The sequence below is a fragment of the Rhinolophus sinicus genome, linkage group LG03 (assembly GCF_036562045.2).
Source record: "Rhinolophus sinicus isolate RSC01 linkage group LG03, ASM3656204v1, whole genome shotgun sequence".
NCBI lineage: Eukaryota > Metazoa > Chordata > Mammalia > Chiroptera > Rhinolophidae > Rhinolophus > Rhinolophus sinicus.
In genome coordinates, this window is record NC_133753.1 from 167,910,840 (window position 1) to 167,917,640 (window position 6,801).

Consider the following 6,801-nt stretch of genomic DNA (forward strand, 5'->3'; position numbering starts at 1 on the left):
AATCTTTAAATCCAATTTAAAACATTTTTTAAAAAAATTGATGAACATGTAATTTTACTCAAATTTGATATTGACTTTGAAATATAAAAATGAAGTTAATGAATTCTGCTATATTACTTATGGTGAGGACAATTTTGAAGAAACTCAACTAAAGTATAATATTAACATCTAAGGAAGACATATTACCATAGAGACTACTTAGTTATGAATAGGATATATTCCTAAAGACTTGGGTAAAAATGACTCTCTGTAACATGAGTTTATATACTTGCTGGATTTCTGTTTCAAATCAGAGATTGCAGCAGCAACACCATTCAAAACTTTATCTTCAGAACCTCAAGGGCTGAAGGTACAGCAGAAAATCATCTTCATGGATTGACTGCCTCATGAAATTATCTGTCAGAAAATTTCCTGTTTGATTAATAACTTTGTGTATGAGTTGATTTTAGCAAGGTAATTGACATGAACTGGAATTGACAAAGAGTAAAAATTATTTTCAGTTTAATCTTGTTTCCTCATGCTGACATCTACAGTTGCTTAGTAATAGAAAAGTTTCTCTATACTCAAATTTCAGAAATGGTCTCTTATTTAAGATTCAAAATGATGATAGTACTGGTCAACTAAAAAAAATTATATATGTATATATATGACCTTTAAAAAAAGCCAAAAGCTAAATGTGTGAGATATTTGAAAGCTTTGGGAAAAGCTTTTGGTCTTTAACATTTTTTAACTAAAGAGGTTTCTTTCCATGTGATACAATGGTATTAGCATATGTTAAACATTAAAAAGAAAAGCGTTTGTTCAGATTTTACTTAAACTTAGAATTACTTTTGTCACCAATATCTGCCAGGCTAGAAATTGACAAGCATTACTCTTACCCTACAATTTAGTGTTAGTATCTTAGTAAAATATTTTAGATGACAGATTTGCAAAAGAACATGTTCTCTGCTAAAGTTATAAAATAATTTTACAGACCCAGAATTTATTAAGTATGGATCACCAGTTAAATCTAGCTTTGTGATGTCATGCCAGCATGAAATAGAAAAGCTTTATTATCCGAGTATGTTGGTAAACATCTTCACTTTTTTAGATCTCCTGGTCAGAAAGAGCATAATGTGTGAAATGAGCATAGACTATAAAATGTGAATTTGAATTTTGATTCAGTTTGCATTTTGACTCAGTTATCTGACTTCAACAAATTTCTGTATCACTGGACCTCAGTTTTCATATCTTTAAAATGGAAATAGTAATAGCTATACTGCTAAAAAATTTAATTAAAAAATAAAATATGTTAAGTAAAGTACTTTTTAGGACCCAACAATTAAGAGCTCTCAGAGTAGAAAAGGACTTACATAAGTACTTCGATATTTAAGTAGCAGCCTTGTATGGTTCTTCTCCTCATCAACAAATGACTCAATCTGTGGCATATCCTGAAATCCCACTTAGAATCTTTATAAAGTGCAGCCCATTTGTCTCTTTCACACACAGACAGAATAGTTTTTCATTGACACGACAAATTCAGGGTTAGGCTAGTCTTAAACATGTCCCAGAGAAGATACAGTTTGCTACAGATTAGTCAAGGGCAGGAAGATGTGGGGAGTTGACCACATCTGCCACCACAATAAGCAAATAAAATTTGAAAACCTCTCTTTCTTTAGGTTCATCTCACTCTTCGGGTTTTTCTTTCTCACTTTATCTACAAATTCCTATTTTTTTCAGTGTTGTGTGCAGTCCCTTTGCATTTCTACCACCCTTTCTCCTGTCTTCTTTTGACACCTTTCATTTTCTCTTCCCTCATCCCTCATGCACTCACCATTAAAAAAACCTGCTGGCAAATTTGTGAGTACTAGGGAGCAGAAATGGATTAGGTAGTTTTCAGTATGTCTTACTAACCCTCACGACTTTTACAGATTATTGTCACTGAATGTAAATAGCCAACTGAATCAAGTATACTCATTTAAAGATAACTATTATAAAATGTCCTTGTTACTTCTAGCAAAATGATTTAAATTTTGAGTTTATATTCTTTTCTCTTTTTGCATATATTTTTCTCTCCTCTGGTACCCCAAAATTTGAGAGTTGAGATCAAACCTTAAATTTATTTAGTATTCTACTATGCAAGCCTTAAATTCCAGTCTGAGGTGAGAAGCACAACAATCTCACCTGCTGGGCTTATTTTAAAATATTATTTCATTGAAATGCTGATTCTGTGTGTCTAGAGGGGACCCATGAATCGGCATTCTTCATAAGCTTTCCAGCTGATTCCGGCATGCAGCTAAGTTCTAGAATCACTTTCCAAGGCCTTAGTATCTATTGCATTCAAAAAAAGAGAGAAGTTAATAATGTATTCATGGAAATAATAGAACCAATATTCTCATTCTCCCAGATAAATAACCTAAAGCTTAGAAGTGAAATTACCTGTTATTGACTAGACTAGAATAACTTTAATATTTCACATGCAGGCAGGAGCTGCTTCTATTGTTTTTGTTTAATACCAATATTCTAATTAGCAAAATGTTTCATGAAGTTTTATGAGAGAAACTCAGTGTATGTATTTTCCTTAGTAAAATTAAAAATAATCTATTTTTGAATGTGAAATGAACATTTTATATTATGAAGCACAGAGGTTATTGTTTGGGTCTTCTGTAAAAGAACACGAGATTAGTCAATTATTTAATTTTAATTAAAAACATATAATTATGCAGCATATTTTCATCCATATATTCCCAGATTGTGTAGTAGTGAGGTAGTTTTAAAAAAATAAAAGAAAAGAAGAGTAAAATTATCCTTTTATAAGATTATAAGGTTTTATAAGATTATACTTTATAAGTTCTTCTTTTGTAATTTAAAATGTGAGATGTCCTCTACTCACGTTTATCAAAGGTGGCTGTGCAGTCCTAAGACTCCCTTTGTTTCCTTTTTTCTTTATTGCTCAGTGTTATACATGTCAGCTTCTAGGATGATTAATCATCTTAGCCTATTAGAGTCAGGTTGGATTTGGAAGCGTGAGATGGGATGAGTGATAAGAGGACAAACACATGGGAAGGAAAAACAATTTCCTGGCATAATAAAATTAAAAATAACCCACCCACAAAGCCAGACAGGTGTTTCTGAGGTTCTAAATAATGACACTTTCCTAAGTAGCACATTAGTTGTGAAACAACTTCTTATATTAATAGTGAAAAATTAATGTAAAGTGAAAATAAACATTAGTCTGTGTTAAGAATGCTATATGTGTGTATACTATATTCTATTGTATATCTACATATATTTTATATTACTTATATTTTAATATATTACATTACATTATTTTACATACTATATATAATATAGTTACACACACACACACACACACATATATACACAGAGCATATATATATAATGTATATACATTTTAAGAAAAGAAAAAAACTGTATTAAAATTGTCATACTAAATATATACCGACAACAAAAGATGAATACAAGTCATGTGTATACATTTTTTGGCACCCCTAGTATGTGTGTGTGTGTGTGTGTGTGTGTGTGTGTATATAACTTGATATAAAATATATATATATATATATATATATATATATATATATATATATATATATAACTTTATTAGGTACTTGTATCCTGACACAATATTCCTCTTTAATCATCACAGGAAAGAAATCATGATGACCTTCCTATAATGTAGAAAATTAATGTAGCTAAAGATGCAGCTAAATCTTAATATAAATTTATTCCAAATTGCACTTGAACCACAGTTATTAAACCCAAACAAATTCTTGGTTGGGGTGGGAGGATCATATATCCTTAGGGAAGTCCCTTAATTAGATAATAAGGATTCTCATCATCCTTAGATTGCATTTGATTGTGATCTAATGTTTGTGGGACAAAATCATAAAATTGTAGTTCCAAAAGAGACTGGGAAAAAGAGTTTCTAATATGGGAGATGAATAAAACTGGGACAATTAACTGGTGTAAAACAGTCATAGGGGTCTGTGGGAGACACAAGTACATTTTTGGTTTTAAGGCATTCAGATTTATTTAAAACTCAGAAAATAAAAACCCACTCTAAGTCCAACTCAGAAATATCTATTGGAACCACTTTTTCATGATTTAGTCTCATGCCATCATTTTTCCTCTAAGTTCATTGAGTCATAATTTATATAAATAAAATTTCACCCATGTTAAGTGTACAGTTTGATGAGTCTTGTCTTGTATCATTGGGTAACCACCACCACTATTACAAGTGAGCCAACTGAAATGTACAGAGATTACCTATCTGGTCCTGGGTTTTCCCACAAACTTGCAGCAAAGTTTGACTTAAAATTTATATAATTTAATTCACAAAGCTTTCGTTGAGGGTCTACTACGCTCCAGTCACCAAGGATAAAATAAGAGACAGACAGGGAGAGAGAGAGAGAGAGGTGTTGGGGAGTGGGGTATTGTGTCTACCCTCAAGGGGTAACCAAGAAAGTTAGACAACTGGTTAAAATATAATGCAAAGGAAAATGTCAGAATACGAATGCAAAAGTGCACAATAAAAGACACACCGGACAACCTGAACAAAAGGAGGAAACTAGAGGAGGCTTCACTCAAGAAGTAACAATTGAGTTTAGATTTGATTCCCAAATTAGTGAGTAAACACTTGGAGAGGATTTATTTATACATTCATGTATTTATTCATTTGTTCAGGTAATGTTTACTTCAGTCTCAATATGTGTTAAACACTGTGATAGGACCTCAGGATTTAGTGAATCAAAAGAGGCCCAGTGTCTTATGATAGGCAAATAGTGGAGGGTGGAGATTGGTGGATTTAAGAATTGCTAAAATATGTGCTGATAAAAAAAATACAAAGAAATATTAAAACATAAAATAAGGAAGGGCATGGTTTTCTTTGAGGAAGCAGCATTTAAGTTCTGATCTACATGATGAGTAAGATTTAACAACAACAACAACAAAAAAAAAAAAGGAGGGAAGAAATATTCCAAGCAAAGAGAAAAGATGCTGAAGAGAATATTTAGCCAAAAGAAAGCCAGTGTGAAGCACAGTCGCAATAAGAGACCAGGACATGATAAAAGCAGAAAGAAAAACAGCATTCTCTTCACTCAGTATTCTGTTTAGTGTTCCTCAAATGTCAGCATCAGTTCCAATTCAGTAGGTTTGTGATGGGGTCTAGAATGTGCATTTCTAATAAGGTCCCAGGTGCTGGGGTGCTGCGACGCTCCCCATCCTCATAGAACACTTTCTAGAGTAATCCTTCTTAAGCATTTGCAAATGGAAGCTATTAAAATAATTTTAAACATGATAATATCTGTGGTTTAAATTTTCACCCTAACTGCAGTATGATTTAAAAAAAAAAAAAAAGAGAGAAATTAAGTGATTAAAATATAAGACAAATTATCCCTTTTATGGAACCCAGGTGAAGAAATTCATGTAAGCCCAAATAAAAGTGTTAACAATATAAATTAGAAAATTGGGGATCCTTAAATTTTCTATGATATACAGGAGAGTTTTCATTTTTAGAAAAGCAATCGTGACAGTTTGAATTTTAGAAAAGGGACCAAGTAAATATTGGATTATTTCTACGGAAAAAAATTTAGAAGAAGCAACCATAGGCTTTTAATTAAGTACAAATATGCATATATGGATTATTTTTTTCTAACTAAAAGAGTTGACAATTTTATTTTCATATTTCACAATACAAATAAAAATTGTTTGTTTTTTTATCCCACTACTCTCTTCCAAAACTATTCTCTCTTTGATAGGAAGGGGGAGTGAGTCATTCTTATCATGCTGTTAGAAAACACCCAGAGTCATGGCACCATGATCTCCTGGTGAAGTAGAACAAGTAACATAGAGCTGATAGAAAGAGGCTCCCCTCTCTCCTATCTGTCTGGTGGAATAATTCCTGGCCAAGTAGGTACCATCATGGGACCAGCAGGAGATCTCATCATTGGGAGCCCCAGGATCGTTGCCATGTGTCTTCCCATAGGCATCATCCCAGGAGTAAGAGAGCCCATCATTGGTACCATTGGAGGGCTCGCCCTGTGGGTTTCTGGAATCATACCAGGGCAAAGAGAACCCAGAGACTGGGGGAAGGTAGAAGCCTGACTCCTGGAGAAGGACGAGCAGAGAATGGAGTAGGAGGTCTTTCCTTGTTGAAATGCTGTAGTTATTTTGTCAAACAGGCTCTGAGCCTGCTCTTCCATCCATTTCTGATAGTAGTCTTTCACGTTCTCTTTTTGTTTTCTACCACTGCAGTGTGTTTTTCTCACAGATGCAGAGTCATGATTGAGGTATGTGTTGCAGTAGTCACAATAAAACTTGGGCATGTTTCTCTGCAGGCCATTGGCCATTTTGTTCTGCACAGCTGGAAGTGACCCATATATGGATTATTTTCAAATTAAGGACTTCAAATATATCTGTATTAATGAAATATTGTTAGGGGAAATCAATGACTAAGATATTATCAACATTGTTCATAGTTTCTGATACAAAGAATGGTTAGCATTCTTAATATGTAAAGAGTTTGGACAAATGAATAAGAATACAAAGAAGGAAACCTTGGGGAGAAAAGTGCAAAGGATTTGAATGGGTTACAGAAAGAAATAAGGCAAATGTCTATTAAGTTCATGAGCAGATAGTTGATATAACTAATAATAAGATAAAGAGATGTTGGACTAATTATTCTTTATTTTATTTAATTAATTGTGTGAAGATTAAAATTATTGATAATAGCTAGTGTGTGGATAATGTGAGGAAGTAGTATTTTTCTGCACAGTTCATGGTATTCTAATGCAGTATCTTTTG

At 32.9% G+C, this 6,801-nt stretch overlaps 1 pseudogene; it reads right to left on the reverse strand.

Annotated features, from left to right (window-relative positions):
* Positions 1-5,876: 5,876 nt before the first annotated feature.
* On the reverse strand, positions 5,877-6,323 carry LOC109449692 (U1 small nuclear ribonucleoprotein C; annotated as a pseudogene).
* Between the last annotated feature and the right edge of the window lie 478 nt (positions 6,324-6,801).